The following is an 18,000-nucleotide window of genomic DNA, read 5'->3' on the forward strand; positions in this document are numbered from 1 at the left end:
GGCAGGTGGCGGCGGGCGGGCGCACCTGAGGCGGGAGCGGCCCCGCCGAGGTGGGGCTTTGTCGGGCGGCCGAGCCAAAGGGAAATGAATTCTGCCAAGTTTTGGGTCGTCATGGGAGTAGCGGAGCGATCCGCCCTGGTGCTGTGCCACGTTGGGAGCTGTGGGAAGGGGCAGAGGAGAGAGGCGGCGGGCTCTCTCCACGGCAGCAGCTGGGGCGAGATCAGCTTTAGCTTGTCCCGAAACCTGTGTGGGGTGAGGTGCCAGAACCAATTAACCTCGTGGCCAAATCCAGGGAAATTAGATTTCCTTAATTCTGATTCTCACTAAGTTGTTTGATTATCATGACGAACAGCTCTTGGCAATGGGTTTTTTCCTGCCAAAGGCATCTTGCTGCCGATGGTGCCAGGCGCTGCTCTGATTTGGCATAGTAATGACCCAGTGAACACTGTCACTTCTTACCTGAGCTGTGCTTGACAGTGTTATGACTGAAATTTTGTGCCATCTATACCTTAGTGCCTGGGGCCAACATGATCTGGGTCATAGCCAAAGCTCCAGACTAAGAGTGAGGCTTGTCTGGGTTATCTTCCCATGCCAGTGGAATTCCAAGGCATACTAACTGAAATGGAACAGGGGATGGTCATTAAAGTTTGAGGCAGAACTGCCTCCCTAAGTGGCAACTCAAAGAATCCACAAGGATGAAGATCCTAAAAACAGCTACAGTCAAGACATGAGAGTGAAGGGAACTAGCAGTAATTGCTGGTCTTAAGTAATTGGATCATTGAGATTTCATTTAGACAGAAAATTGAATCCCTAGGTCTGGTTAGTTCAGCTTAGGAGGGGTAAAGCCATAGAAGCATGAAGCTAGACAACCCAAAAAGGAGGCACTACACTGTATAATGTTTTTTTGTCTGACTAGAGAGCCTGGTGAACAGAAAACAATAGGACCATGAAGTTACTAAACTGCAGCTCTCATAAGGCATCCCAGCTGCATTTCTAAAGCCAAATATTTTCTGTGTCCCATCCTCCATCATAAAAGTACACAGGAAATAAACATTTTCAGTATAAACTGCTACCAGTAATATGCAACACTGGTAGGTTACATTTCTCCCTTACTGTAGTTAGTCTTTTAGTTCAGTGTGATGGGTTAGGTTACAGAAGGCTTTATTGAAATTTTGAAGGCTTTCTGCTAAGAAAGTTTAGGTGCATGAAAATTAATGAGCTGAATGCTAAGAAAGCAGATTTTGTATTTACTCATTATTTCCAGGCAAATTTTAACTTCACTGGTTAAATTTTGTGTGTGCATGAATACCTGTTGCTGTGTAGTGAATGACAAAGAGCAGCTGATAATGGAGAAAATAGTAAGACTTGCTTTTTTTCTTTGTCAGGGCAGTGCTGCATTAACTATGGTTCTAGAGCAGAAACCATACAAGGGTCATGGTCATCTTTTCAGCAACTTGTGCCATTCTATTTGCTTTAACAGGAGTTTTATATGTAGAACTGATTGGACAATTGTGTCTTAGATAAGTACAGGGAGCTTTGCTTACATCAACAGGATTATAAATCCACCAGATCTGGAGTCAGGAAGGAATTTCCCTCACGAGCATAATGTCAGCAACATAATCAGGGCAAGGGAACAATCTGCCAGCACACAGAGAAAGGAATTGTTAGGACTAGGTGGGAGTATACTATGCACACAATTTCATTCAGTTCTAGTGGAAACATATTTTGGGACTGTATTTTATCGGGGTTTTGTTGTTTTCTTCCTCCCCAACCCTCCCAAGCATCACTCAGAGGATGATCATGCAGAAGTGCAAAAAATCACTGAGACTCTCTGTGTATGTATAGAGGATTACCATGTGCAATTAACAGACTGGAGAATAAATTAAGGTCAGTAGAGGATAAACATATTTCAGAAAATGAAAAAACAAAAACCAACAAGCCCCCACCCTATTTCTCAGACACAAGAGAATAACTCCCTGAGAAGACAAATAGTAAACGATTTTTTTTTAAATCACAAGAATAATTTTATTTATGTGCTTGTTAAGAAAGAGTCTACCCTGTTTATTTGAATCCACTCATTTAAGGGAAATTTTCCATCTTTATTTAAATATACATCTTTTTCAAAAGGAAATGATGAACCAAGAGAGAAGAAGACTAAATAGCAAAAGGAAGCATTTGCAAAATCATTGTTCAACATAAAGGTGGAATGAGCCAGAATGTATCTGCCTGTATTCTCTCTCTGAACACTTTATGGGAACACTGTCTGGTTGCAGGGATTACCACAGAGCTCATTCCCTCAGGGAAAGGCACTGTGAGGTTCAGGCGACATGACCTATGCAGAAGGGAGGGACAACAGCAGATTTAGGTGATCTTAGGTGCAAACGCCAGGAGAGAAGAAGAATTAAGTATGAAATTATGGAATGGTATTCTTCCCTGTCTGTAGTATAGCTTGGCTCTGTCTATAGCTTGGCTTTGATACCCAGAGATGTTTGGTTTGTTTCCTTTTCACCTAGCTTTGCAATATTCCCTTACATATGAAGACTAACTTCTCCTTTTGTACAGAATAAGAAGTTACCTAGTAGCAGTCCTATAAACATGATACTGTCATCCATCTGAGAATAACTGAAAATTCTTCCTTCAGCAGAGGGATGTTAGAAAATTTTGCTCTGATTTCTGTACCACTTCCTTTTAGCACTGCTTTTCCCACTCTGTAGTAGCATGGGCTCATATTCTTATTTCTGCACTTCTCAGAAATCAGGATATGAGCCAACTTCACACTGCTCTTGCACAGAATGGAACAAAGATGAAATAACACATAAGGCAGAGGAAGGAAAAAACCCAGCAAAACGATAAGTGGTGGAAAAAGGAAAAAGAAAAATGTAGTGAAAGGAAATTCTCAATTCCAGGCGAGCTCTCATTAATATGCAAGTCCAGCCTTCTCATCCTCTTGCCTTTCATTGTTGTCTCTTGTTCCTTCAGTTCCCACCCCCACTCTGAATTTCTTTAAGTATGACACACCCAAGCAGGCACACAAACAATGAGTCTGTCCTTCTCTTGCTCACTTGAAGAATTTTCTATCTCCCAAAGTGGTTTTTTCCTTCTCCAGTATATAAACAAAGCAAAGAGGACAATTCTCAGCTTGGTTTTGAGCAACACAGACAACAACAAACTTACAGATAGGAAGGATTAAGCAACAGTAACTAAGTAGCTGAGTTTCTTGTAAGGTCAAGACTATTGGCTCATCAGTGCCTCAGTATAACTAGTTAACATTAATAGGAGCATTGCACAAGTTAAACAAGAAAAGTAGTCTATTATCTCAGTAGTGTAATGAGAAAAAATAGCAGGAAGCATGAGTTGGGATTTCCAAAAAAAACAGGAGGTCAGAAATTCCTCAGTTTAGATTCCTGGCTCATTCACTGATTCATTGTGCCCTTCCTAAAGCAAATTAAATGACTCAGCTGACTAATTTTCTTCATCTATAAAATGGTACACTGCATGCCAGCTACACAGCGTTTACATTGGTAGAGAACTCTTGTTTATCAAGTTAATTTGGATTACTAATAAAAGAAGAAAGACATAAAGGACAAAGCAGACCGGTTTAACACCAATTTGACATGAAATTAAAGACTAACCTGTGCCCAGGAATAGCTGCATCAACCCAGATATGTATTGAATGTTGTTTAAAATAGGGCATGAACTGGCATGACTTAACTCAGATCTGAAATAGAATTAAAACAGACTCTGGCAATATTTTTATGAAAATATTTCTTCTAGTGTTGAAGCACGCAGATTTTCAGAATGACTCATTCTAGCTTCCCCCATTACTTCCAGCAGACTCCCAAACACCCCTTCAATTAAACTCCCTCCAGTTTCCTGGGTCCTTGTCTTAAATTTCCTCATTAGACTCCACTCTTGGTTCCCAGCTCTTTAGCCAGCTTGCCCTTCTCATCTTGACCTGCATCAGCTCCTTTTTCAAATATATTGTCTTTTTTTTTTTTTTTTTTTTTTTTAATTCTGTTTAAATTGGATAGTTTCTTCCTTCATGCTGATTAGAGGTCAGCAAGGGAAGAAAGGATCACTGAAAGATTAACAACTGCTCTCATTTTTCTGCTCAACCTAGACACAAGCAATTATAGCAAAAGTTTCTCAGCAGTGATGCAGTGGTGTTTTGGATTCAGTCCTACAACTTCTTTGTGACTGGCAGCTATGCAGTCTGGTTGTGCATGTGAGAGATTCATCTGCTAAGTAAGCATGGAATATTTTCAAACTTAATTATTAAACACTCACATGTCTCCAACATGCACAAGATGCTCTTTTACAAAATCTCATCATTTGCCCACATTTAAGCAGATTTTCCTAAGGATTTCAATGGCACATCTTTGATATTAAGGCGTTTTTCTATGAAATCTCAGCCTCCTACTCAAAGGTAGGGATTGCCAACCAACGAGATGAGAATCCATTAGCAATCAGATGCAGGGGTTACCCTGTTTCCCTTTCTCTTGACTTGGACTACACAAACAAATGTCACAATTAAAACAATAAGGGAGAAGCCATAAGCTTAAGCACAATGATAGAGGAAGAAATGGACTCATTTTCTCTAGGAGAGTAAAGCTTCTTTCTTCCCTGTAACCTCCCCTGTACTTTTACTTTATACAAGATGTTTTCACAGCCTTCAGAAAAATCAGACACCAGCTGACTAGTAGGATGATGCCATGTTATGTCAGTAGTACCCCAAACTCCTTTCTTCACACATCCTGCAGTGTGACATCGCTGCAACGCCCTCACCAACTCCCTCCTGGGACATTCACAGCCACTGCCCCACTGCTGCTCAGTGAGCACCAGTGCTCCTTTGCAAACTTCCAGATTACAATAAAATCAACTCCTGGGGGGAGAATGGCCTGCAAAGCAACACTGGCCAAACCAGTTTGCCTGGGTACAGTTCCCGAGCTTCATCTCAACAGCAGATTTGTCCTGTTTCATAGGAAACAACCATTTGGTAGAGGATAGCTCAGTTACACTGTCAACATGCATCAGCAGCTACAGTTATCAGGGTACTATTGTTTGCCATTAATGCACAGAACATTGCCTCTTTTGCTCAATTAGTTTTGACTACATACAGAATCCAAGGAACAACTGGGGTAGAGAGGCATTTCCAAGAAGTGGCTGAGGATTCTTTTCATATTATCAAAACAGCATTCTTTTAAAAGTATTATTTCATTACTCAGCATGGGATATTTCATTCCATATGATTAAAGTTTTACAAAGTTAACAGTAACTGGATCTTGCAAAGTGAAATGCCAGCCAGCTTCATAGTCATAGGCATTACCAGCCTGGTTCATAACTGGTATGAACTAGCCATTCAGTTTCATTCTCTCTAGATAAGTCTATAACATATCTATACCATGTAAAACAGCTACAGGAATTTTTTCAAAAGCTGAAAATCTTACAGCTAATTGTTAAAATAAAAGCAGAAATAGCTTAACTTGTTAGCCAACATTGTTAGCCTTCACAAAGAACACTCATGAATGAACCTTGTTATTTTCAAAGAACTGGAGAAAGACTGATTATCCACCTCTAGGCATGGGAAATTCCCTGTGCTCCTACTGAAAGATGCATAACATCAAATCACAGTGAAAATATTATAAACAGTCAGCTATGTTCATTCAAATCACAGAGAATTAATCTACTGCAATCTGGCCTTGTGCGTCGTTTCTTAGAAATTAATTCCGTGGGCTTGATTTTTTGGGTTTGATTTAATCATGTTTTACGCCCACTTTGCCATTCATTGTAGTAACACAAATGACTGTGGTAGGAAATATTCACATGCTTTTGCCTTCAGAGCTGCAAACTATTATAATAAACATTAAGAATGTAAATATTGTCACCAAAGAGTATGTCTTCATTGCACTGTTTACTCAAGTCAGGCCTTTAAAATCCCTACACTGTTGGAATATATTCACACAACAAGTCTGTATTATTTACAGTAACTTCTAAGCCATGAAGATTTTTACCCTTTTTCCAGAATACTCAATGCCTTACTAGCTGGGCTGCCCTGGTACAGATAAACCACATAACTAAAGGATTATGGCTATTTCAGTCCCTAGTAAGGAAGAAATCCAGTGTAGGACAATGATTTCTTCATTCTTCAGATACATGACTTTAACTTGTTTTGAAAATAAGGGGGTTTATTTTCTTCAAACACTAGTTGCAATAGGTATATAAGTCCATTTCCTAAAACCACCTCCTCTGTTCTGACTTATGCATTATTCTTAAAGTAAGCACAGAATTGCAGAAAACTGCAGAAAAAGCAGAATGGCAAGAAGCAATTGCAAAATGGTGACAGATTGTGTATCTGATTAGTTGATGGTAGGATACATCCAAATCAACATGTTTACCAACATGCTTGGCACTATTTGCATTCAGTGAACAATGCACTAGACCATTTATATGGGAACAGAAGCAAGGAATTATACTGTGAAGTCAATACACCCACAGCATGCCTCTTATCATTGAAAACCCAGGAGAACAGAGGGCCTTTTCTGTCTCTTCCTTTGAACTGTAGTTGAAAAGCATGCGGAAATATGATGATGTTGATGGCTTTTTGTAGCCAGCAATTTATCTAAGACTCTTGTGGTTATAACAACAATGGTTGGACTTGATGATCTTAAAGGTCTTTTCCAACCTAAACAATTCAAAGAGACTATGATCTTTGCCTGCCCTGATCAAATTTTTGAACAAGGTTCTTTGTCCTTTGTTTTCCCCAAAATAATACATAGTTCAAGATTAAGAATTCTGTTACAAACTGAAGTATTGTATGAAATAGTACTGGGAATTTACCTGCAAATAAAAAATTTGCAGAAATCTTATTTGCAGTGAAATTAATCTCAATTGCAATGGAAGTCTGCATTGCCAGCATACTATTATCTTTTTCTGGTCCTCATATAAAAGGATTACATATGTCCAAATAGTCTTTCATTTCAGGAGTTAATGATTGGCTGTTATTCTTTAAAATCTGGAATTGCCTAGCCAGCTGAAGAACCTGATTATGGGAACTACAGGTCCCCTGGATATCACATACAACCTGGTAAAAATGTGGGTGCTACAGCTTATTGGACATGAGGGGAAAGAGCAGCTCAAGAAATGGTTCTTGATTTTGTAATATGCATTCTAACTTTCCAGTTGTTCTCTAAACTCTTGGCAACTACTGCTCATCTCCCTTTTCACAACTCGAGATGCACATTAGGCCCATGTCCAAGGTTTGTTTGCAGCAAGTTATCCTTGAATCTTTGTTGGTATTGTTTTGTTGGGAGTTTTTAATTGTTGTTGGATAAGGGTCCTTTTCACCAAATGTGTATCTGATTTGGCCCACAGAGAGAAGAAAGAAAAAAAAGTGTCACCCTATAACACTTTGTATCATGCTGAGCCTTAAATTAATATTTTATGTGCTTACTCTGCTTTCATTTCATCTCTTTTTTCTGTTCAGAAACAGTTGTATCCCATGCTGCCAGTGTACAGAGCCTATAGTATTTCATATTAATGCATTCTTACACAGGGACTGGGATGGTTAGGGAGGCCCTTGCTGAGGGATGGGAGCTGTCAGATAAAAGGGATGTTTACCAGTTAAGGTTTCAAACAGCAGTGCCATGAGAATATATTAATCAGCTGGAGATCTCAGACTGGAAGAGGAAACAACTTTTCCCAGTATCTGGTAAAAGACCATTTTAGTCTAGCAGGCAATTAGCCAGCCATTGAATGGAGAGAGACAGTAAGCTGTAGGACAGATACAGGGAGTTCTCTCCAACAATTTCACTGACCATTGTGATTTTCCTCATATTTCAGTCATTTGTAAGACTCATCAAGCAAGAACAGGGAAAATACATAGTTGAACATTAAAAGGATCCTGAATTATAATGCCAAAGCTAGCTAAAAATAAATCAGATTCTTATCTTTTTGGCTCGAAGGCATCCTGGAACTAAAAGAGACAAGAGACCAGGCAAATTCAAAATTATTTCTTCACTTAACACAAGTGGGACTTAGCATGGGCACTCTCTGGAACAGTGCTTTAATGGTAGCAGTTGTGTGACACTCACAAAATTCAGGTGTAGATAAAAAGGCAGGCACTTGGTTCTCACTAAGCATCTAATCCCAGCTTTCAGCAAGTTTAACAGTTACCAGTTAAACCATGCCTAGAGAAAATCCTTAATTGCAGAGGTAAATTTTCACCAATTGGAATTTATATTGGATTCTATGTGCACATACCCAACAGAATAAGGGTCCCAAGGGGAAAAAGGAACAGAAGTTACAACTCCTGCCCATAACCAAAGGAACAGTCATACTATGCTGTCTGCTATCCCCCATACCAATTAATTCCTGCACAGGTTATGTTGTGGTGATGCTGTAATTCTATCCATCTTCCATCCAGTGGCTGTTATCAGTTCTGTTTCTGTGTGAGCCAGTCTGTCCTTTGGTAATGTCATGGTGTCTGTCCATTTGGTTGTTTTTGAGACCTGCTCCACATCACAGTTACCACTTCACAACCTCTGCAGCAGGAATTTCTTACAGTACAGCCCTTTCTGCCCCTCTCTAAAATCTGATCCAAACTGTTCTGCCTCAAAAGCTGTCCAGTGTGAATGGACATGCGGATGTACCTTATTTTCTTTTCCTGATATTGAATGACTCCCTGCTTGATTCTTTTATTATCAGATTTACAAAAAGTGTTTATCTGTAAGAGTTTGCCATCCTGAATTATCTTTTTTCCTGTGCTCACCCTGAGGACCACCAGAAGGTTGTGCAAGTCTCCAGCTAGCTCACAGCATGCCCAGGCACAGCTGTCCCAGAAGTCTCTTTCTGCATTGCTTAAATGAAATAGCTGTAAAGAAATAGAGAAAGTAATGTGAAAACAGGGACTTAAACTGCTGTATGGTCGCTCATGGAAAATGGGTAAGCAGACAGACAAAAATAGAAGTTGTCTTGAAGTGTGCAAGGCCACAGAATAGTGCTGCAATTGATGTTCACTCCACTAAATAGGTGGGATGGATACCAAATGACTTTAATTTATCCACTTAGCTAGGCAGATAAGACTAGACTCAGGAGAGTTCAAGAACATTTTCTAATATGACTTTTTCAGGAAGAGATTGCAAGGAATAAAAGTATAAGCCATGCTTCCTCTCCTGCCCTATTTTTGGACAACACTGGCCTTGTGTAACTCTCAACTTTTCATCTCTCTGAGAAGAAATACTTCAGAGTTTCATCACAGTAATTTTAGGTTTTTGTTGTCAGGAACAAACATGCCTTCCTGAAGTTTTTTAAAAGCCCACAGCAGACAAAGATCCAGGTGCAACTTGCATAAGCAGGTCTATGTTAGCTCTAAATGAGCCAGTCTGGGTACTACAGCAGCAGCCTGTTATTGGGGCCCTGTGGTTACTCTGTGCTAAATTAGTGAATTAATGAACTAGTAACTAGAAAATGAGCAGGCTACACTACTGGATAAATGCAAGTCAACTAGTTAAAATTAGCTTAAATTTGTTTGGAAAATCTGTAGTTACTCTACAAAGATGTACAAAGCTGAGAACTGTGTCTGTGATCTTGGACCTTAAATTGCACTCTGCCATGTAACAGTATATTACAGTCTCATTGCCAGCAGACCACTGAGTTGGAATTCAGGACCTGGAATCCCCAGCTATTTCTCAGCCTTACACTGAAATGAAATCCAACCAAGCTTGACCTTCTCCACCATCTGGTTTCATGGGTGGAATAAGAATTGGGCATGAGGCCAGCAAGCAGCAATGCTGTGCTCTGGCATGGTCTCTGATCAGGAGGAATTAAGAAGCTAGGGTTTGGTTATACTGAGCAGCACAACACTCTGCAGTTTAGACTGGACTGGGAAAGTTTAGACTGTTTTAGATTAATCATGTGTTGAATACTGTGTGTATAAAAACCTTTTTCTTTCCTAAATTTAATGACTGCTTAATCATGCTTCCCCAGCAGACAGTAAAAGAGCATAAACACTTTAGATTCTTTCCCCATTTTCCTTAGAATAGTCTATCATTAATTTCCTCTTTCTTAAGAGTTATTTTGTGGAGGTTTCTAGGCTTGACCTCTGGATAACCATCCCTCGTTGTATATCGCAACATTTCACCCCATATATTTAAGCACTTAGACTTTAAACAACTCTATTTTTACTACATTCATCTTTTAAGGAATGTTTAATTTAATTAATGAGGTCATGGCACCCTAAGTCCCAACTTCTGTTGGCAATGTTCAAAAACTTTCCAAAAAGCTATCTAAAAAGTATCATGTTTGTTGTCATGCTGCATTTATGTTTGTTTCCTAAGCAATACAACAAAGACATCTATTAATGAAGAGCAAACACTCAGTTAACCACAGACAGTTTTTTAATCAAGTAGCATTTAATTAAATTGGAAAAATATCCTTTTGTAGGGCCCAAAATGTGGAACCTAAATAGAGATATATGTCAAATTGCTCTTCTTTGAAAAAGTACTACAGCTTGCAAGACAGTAATTTCAAAATGCCAAGAAACATTAGCACCAGAACACTTGAAATGCCAGAAATTTTTAGTTAAGTTTTTAGAGTTTTCATGCTAAATAACTTTTTCATCTCATAACTCATTTAACCTCTTTCTTAATTTCTTTTTCTGAAGTGGAAAATTATTTGTTTCTACTAAGTGCAATCAATCCCATACTCTAAGTTAAGTAAAACATCTACATTTAACATCCCTACAGCTATCTAAATTGGTTTTTTACTCCTGTTTTAATTTTTAGTGGGATTTCTATAGTATTTTCTTAGCATATTTTCCAAGAAAACAAGATTTGTATGAAGGGCTGGACTCCCTCTGATATATTATTTTATTAATTGCCTGATTTCAAATGAAGCTGGGATTGTCTGCCCCTTATTAGTCTCAAAGTTACTGTGAGGACACTGGGGTAGCCACTACTAATGTGTCTCTTGACAGCAAATGAAGGGGAACTGAGGAGCCTTCTACTCTGTTTGGCAGGATTTGAATGAGTCAACCCATTCTCCTACTGTGGTCCCAGCAACAAGCTGGAAAAAGGCAAGCAGAGGGTGTACAAATGATGTACAAATGATGTACAAATGATGTACAAATGACTGGAATTATGTACAAATTACCAGAATTACAAGGTGGGGGAAAGGCATCTGAGATATAGAAGGGAGCTGAGGGTATTGGAAGGAAGTCTAGGAAGCAAAGAAAAAGGCTGAAAGAATATTTTGATGGCATCATGGTGGGAAGTTGTAAAGAGCACAGAATACAAATTTATTAAAAAACAACCTGCATTAGTTTTACTACTCATGAAACACAGTAGTGGTTTCATGGTTCAGCACTGTCTTATTTTTGGTGAGAAAAACTCAGCATGCCTTTATCAATATGCAGTTATTGACCATGGGGGGATTTAAGCGACTTGCCCTTGTAATTTTTGCAGTTTTTAAAAAAGTTCTGAAAAATCCTGAAACTGAATTCTTTTAACTTGGGTAGAGCTGGCTACCTTGAGCTACCTGGAGCTGATCTAGATACCTGGAGTTAAACTTCTGAAAATTTGTCTGCAGTGTGTTCTAGGAGATTTTTTTTTTCTCAGTATCAGTTCAATGGCAAATACTGTGTGCTGCTAGAGGATGCAGATGCTGTTCACACACTACATAAATGCATTTTGTAAAAATACACACTTAGGAAGGCTTTTTTAAGGGATCTCTTCTGAATGTATCTAAGGAAGTATGTGATTGAACAGCTCTGTAGAGGGATGCTTCACAATGTGTTAAGGAGCTTTGGTGGTTTATTAGACTGTACGGTTGTCAGAGAGAAAGCATTGGAAATACAATGCATTTGTACATGATTATTCATGTCGTAATTGCCACTCTATCCTCGACTGTATGTCTGTAATGGGAAAAGTAACACCAGGAAAATGAGTTGAATTATTATTTGTAGCCCTGCAGTGACTAACAGTGGCACGAAAACCTAATGGACCTATGAAAGAACACTCTGTCTGCAGAGGAGTGTGCTGTGCACAGGAAAGTGTCTGTACAGAGCCTGCCCACCCAGGGCTGCTGTGTGGTGTCAGGGCAGCAGGCAGCACAGTGTTTCTGTGGGGGCTGTTTACCTAGCTTGGTATCCTGATTTTCAAATGGGACTTTCCTACTGCACTGGAAAGAGTTTTTCACACTTTCTCACTTTGTAAAAGGCAGTTCCAGACCCTATTGTAAGGAGGTGTGTAGAGCCAAATAGCTGCTGATTAATGCCTTCTCTTCTGTGCCTGGAGAATTTTATGGATTACAGTGAATAACAGGCTAATTTGTTTCCTAAAGCATAACTTGATATAAATGTGATTTTCGGCACTACCTAACTTGGGTTAATGGAGTGTTGCTTCAATGTATTGTGTTTCTGGCATGTTCTGACTGTATCCATAATGTCTTTGTGTGACCTGAACTTCCTATTCATTACAAATTGGTGAATAGCAGTAAGCAGTTCAACAAACAGGTATTTCTTAAGCTGTCAAACTGAAAGCCTGCATAACCTAAAGAGAAGTGCAATCAGACCTGCCAACTGTAAACAATAAATACTTCTAAAATGTAGAATGGCTTACAAATAAAATAAAACTGAAAAGTTAGCTTGACCTGCAGCTCAGCTGTAGTTTATGAAAACATTAAGAATGTTTTCATAAGAAAACAAAAGAATGAAGGCAGCACCAGTGCCTGGTAACAACTCCCTGCTTTTCTGCTTTTTTCTCTTTCTGGTGCTTCCACGCACAGTGTAACACACTACAAGCATACAAAAGGAAAGGGCTGCAGGGTTCCTTGAATTGTTCCAGTCAACTCTCTTCATGTTTGACTGCTAACTCCCATGCATAGAGATTAGAGGGAGACTGGAATAGATTTAAAAGTCTATTAAGAAGCTGAAGCAGCAGCAGAGAAAGAAGTAGGTGCTCATTGCTTCATGCAGAAGCCTGAAAATGTACAGGTACTCTCCCTGTTTGGCCCTTCCTTTCACCTTCTCTCTGTAAGAAATTATTCAGAAATTTTTGAGTCTGCACACACTTATATCTGAATTTAAAAAGCTAATGTCAGTTTATTAGTTAATTTTTCCTCCAGAATCTGCATTCTTCCAAACTATTTTATCTGTTCCTGCAGGAGTTTCAGAATTACTTTGGACATAATGTTATGTGCTGCACATTTCTATTTGATTTTCTGTAGCATCATTTACTGAGGCTAGACAGGAAAATGCCCAGACTTTCCAAACTGGAGCACCAGACTGCTGTGATAGTCTGGTCATTTTTTTGTGTGTATGTGGTAGAAATAGATCCACCCTTGCTTCTATTTCTACAGAATAAAGCCATCAATCCCAACTGTATCAGCACAGAATTTTTACCCACACCCACAGGCAGCAGGCAAACACTGGTCAACAACAGAAAAAAGTAACAATATATTAAGAAGTTCATTTAGATATTATTTTAAAGAAAGGGTTTTATTCTTGGAAAAAGTAGTATGACTGGCAGTGAACCAATTGTCAGGGAACAGAAAATAAGGAGCTGAGTTTATTAGTCAAGGCTGTTTGTCTTTTATAGCAATTCATCAAAAACATGCATGTGTTGGAAGCCCTAGAAAGATTAAAAGGTATTTTTTCAGTCCTGGAAGAGGAGACTGTCCTTTCAAGGACACAATGGTGCTTTTCAAAAGAGCAGTGACTGTAAAACTTGTCCATCAATGGAAGGCTCCTTTCAGAGCAAATCTCACTCTACTGCTTTAGGGAGCTATTCTCTAACATTCACAATTGACTAAAATTATTGTTGCATAAAATATCTGTAAATTTTACTTCTTTGATATGAGTAAAAGACAGGGGAAAACGCAGATAAAACTTAAGCAATCACCTTCTGAATGGTGTCTGTTGAACCAGGCTCCTCCCTCACCACAAGCTAAGAAGAAGAAGAAAGAAAACTCTGGACTTCAGTATTGAGGGCTTGCTTGTCTGACTTACCCCAGCTCAAACTGTGACTGGCCAATGGGACTTCAGCCAAAAACACTTCACCTCTCATTCTCTTTTCCCTGCTTTTTCTATTCCACTTCAACACACAGTTTCCACAGAAACAGAGCAGCACAAATAGCACAGGTTTTGGGTGCCTTTCTGGAGAAGTAAATGTAACAAAACAGTCTGCATTTAATGTCTCATTTTGCTGAAAAGCTTTATTACATTCAGAGGTTATCTGGATACTAAAAATTATATTTAGAATTCTCTCCTTTTTAAACCTTGTGTAGTAACTCCATGGATTGTCTGACAAACTGGCACCAGAAATATGAATCTAATACTCTATTTTATCACTTGGTTTAGGGCTTTTTCAGATTTCTTTCCTCCTCACTATTCATCAGCAACATTGACAAGGAACAGAATCAGGCAAACCACTGTAGCAGCCCACTATCCAGCTTCCACTGTGCCCCACAGCCAAACTTAGCATGATGTACAAATTATCCCTAACACTGCACTTATTTCATAGCTACAGGGTAATTTTGTACACTGAAAAATACAGTGAAGGTGGTTGCTCTCAGAACATATTCCATGTTCCCAGCTGACCAGCTAGCACGTACGTGAGAGGATTCTGCTCCTCATCCTTACCTGCATAGGACCCCTTATTTATGTGCCCCTAGTATGGCTGCACTGGCCCAGTGAATGCTCAGATAAAACAAACTGCTGTGAAATTACACACTTAATATTACCTATTTCCTATTGGAAACCATGAATATTTTCTGTACTGCTTCTACAGAGTAGCCTGAAGTCAGTTGTGCTCTTTTTGTCAAGCAGCCAGGAGGACCCAGGGATTACTTTTGCCAGTGCTAATCACTGTGAACAACTCCATATGTGAATGATGAATGCCAGAGGTCTCCTTCATATATCCCAGTATCTTCAAACAGCAAGAAAGTGATGGGTGATAGAAAGGTGAAAGATTATTTGTATTCTGGATTTTATTGTCTACATGCAGAATAAGGCACATAAAGAAGGAGTACTACATTGTGGCTATAATCTGCGAGTTAGCCAAACTCAGGTACCAGGATTTTCTCTATGGATGATGAAGAATGAGAGTTTAAAGTCATTCATAACTGAGTAAAAAATACCCCAGGTATTCCCACTATCCATTTCACTTTCACATCCGTGAATCTTTGATATGAATGCTGTGACTTCTTAACAGTTTTTAGTGGCCAGATCCAGTTTGCACTGAGGAAAACGGGCATTTTACCAGGAGCTTAATAAGGTACAAAATTTCACAGCAGTAACAGTGATCAAAGGCAGCTAAAATAATTCATGGAAAGCCCAGTGTGACAGCAGGCACAGGCAAGGCAGGCAGGCATGTAAAGAGCACACTCTGCTACCCTGCAGGCCTCCCCATGAATGCAGCATGAGCTGACAGGAGAGCTCATTTCTCCCTCCACCTTTGTAGCCTTGGCTTTTCCTGCTGTGTGTGAGGCAGCAGCTTTGCTGCAAGAGAGGGTCCCACCCAGCATCACTCCCCACCCTGCTCCTCTGCAGCCCTCATCAGCCCTGTGGGCAGCTCACACTTCAGCCTCTGTCCCGTCCCAGCTGTTCCCTCCTCCTCTGAACAAATACAAGGAAGGTCTTTCAGCCCTTAAAGGCTTTCTGAGATAATTGTGAATAGGGGCAGAAATACAGAATTATTCCTCCAACCCAGATCCCTATTTCCTATTGTGTTTGCTCTTTACCATCTCTGCAAAAGCTGAAGGCTGCCACTCAGATCTGTGGGTGATCACATCCTGTTTTGTCTACACTGCTGCAAAGCTTTACAGCACCCCTGAGTCAATTGCCTAATGGTGAAATTAAGGTAAAAAGAGAAAACATATTTCACAGTTACCTCCCAGTCCTATGCTTAAGGTTGATTTTCTATAGTCAAATGCATTCTTATTTTAAAATCAGCCTGTAGAGCACATTAATTTTTTTAGATATGAACAAACTTGGTCAAAAAAAAAAAACAAACCCTCTCTGCCTAAAATTCTCCTCATCTCTCTAGATAAGATGCTTCTCCACCTTTCTTCGATTGCCAACTAATTGACAAATGGATTTAGAGATTAATTTCAAAACTAAGCAGCTTTTTATTTAAAAGAAAATAATGGGTGAAGGGAAAAGGGGAAGCATCAACTTAAAGGTGATGGCCTATTCAAGTCCTATAAACTGATAACTTGTTTTCTTGGAAAACCATTTTTGTCATTATTTTGGAAATCTGCATGATTCATTTTGGACTGTTTTCAAAGTTCCTCAAGGAACCTTCTCGCTGAAATTGCGTTGTGAACAAAATTCTGTATTTTCAAAAAAATCTCTTCTTCATACTTTTATATTTTTAAATTTTGCATGGTAATGAGTTATCACCCCCACTTTTTGCTTCATGCAAGGCCTCAAAATAAGCACGAAAAATGCAAAAAACCTACATATGAAAAATACATTAGGCTTTTAATAGTTCTTTGGTTTTAGTTCTCTGTGGTGCTATTAGTGGCAGGTAAAAATCAGGTTAGTTAAGTGCAGCTGGTGCAAAGGGGTGTAAAATTACAACTTATCTGCCTGATTGTCTGTGCCCCTGGGAGGCATAAAACTGAACAAGAGTGAGAGCAGTTATTGCTGCTCTATTTTATTAGCTTTTTCTATAGACTGGGAACATCTCAACTTTGTACCTTCAGATTTCAACGAGCATCTTTGGAGGAGATTGACTCAAGATGCTTCTCACTTGCGTTCTCTTCCTAGCCAGATTTATGCTCCCATCTGCTGAGATGTGCTATCCTGATTTCCCCTGCTAGGGAGCCTGAGAGTAGGAAGACATCACAAACTTATTAGAGCTTGCTCATATTTTTTTTCCACAAAACAAACCTCCTTTAGGTTACATTTAACAAAGTTTCTATGGGAATATACTGATACATTGTAATAGAGATTAAGATAATATTGTAATGATACCAACTGATGGATATATTAGATAATTTATAATAGAAGGGGTTTTAATTGTTAAACCAACCAGAGGAAAAAAAATCAAGCTCAAACCACATTTTTTTTTATATATTTTACAGTATAACTCTGTATGTAAAAGGAGCACTTGACTAATGGAAAGAGAAAGAGGTCATGACTGTGAGCCCTTTGCCAGCTTCCATTTGGAAACCATGTTAAGGGTAGATCATAACAGGAGGTGACTGAGAAAGCCATCTTCAGTGAACTCTACTGATGGTCTCTACCTGCCAGGGTGGATCAGTTTTATCTCTGAAGCAGACCTTCAGAGCATTTCCCTCTTTCCAGACCCTGAATCATAGGAAGGGTGATCTCGTGCATTTTGTCTGTGATTCTCAGACACAGTCAATTCTTTAATATGTCAGAGAATTCTTTTCTGAATATATTAGAAGACTTGGGAAACACATAGGAATGATCTTATTAATCTATTTACCTTGTGGTAGCACCTGCAGGTCCTTCAAAATGCTGGTTCTTCAGTGTATGAGGTACTTCATACCACTCCAAATTCCACCTGAGCTGATGGTAGGGGATGATAGATGAACACGTAGTCAACAGGGAAAACTAAGAGAAGGGTAATTATCATACCAAGCACAGTTGTAAGATAGAAGCTACTTAATTACTGACAAGGATTTTGAAGACAAGGAGGTACTTAATGTAGGAATTTTGAGGAGGAAAAATAAGTATTTTAGGGAAGCTCTCCTGCAAAAGATAGAAGCAAGAAGTTACATGACAGAAAAAGTTGGGCCAATGCATGGTAGAAGTCTTGCTGAACATTTTCCCCAGCCAGATATTTTCAGCAAGATGTTTCTGCCTGGGAGAGGTGAAGAAACAACTTTTCAAAATACCACAGCCATAGTCAATGGCCAAATGACAGCAATGTTCAATTAACACATAGTTGATGTTCTAGCACTGGCTTCCTCCTTGGCACTACAGCTGTCAGAAGTGCCATTATCTGCCTTGTCAATCACTAACCTCCATTGCTG

The sequence above is a fragment of the Ammospiza nelsoni genome, chromosome 5 (assembly GCF_027579445.1).
Source record: "Ammospiza nelsoni isolate bAmmNel1 chromosome 5, bAmmNel1.pri, whole genome shotgun sequence".
NCBI classification, from domain to species: domain Eukaryota; kingdom Metazoa; phylum Chordata; class Aves; order Passeriformes; family Passerellidae; genus Ammospiza; species Ammospiza nelsoni.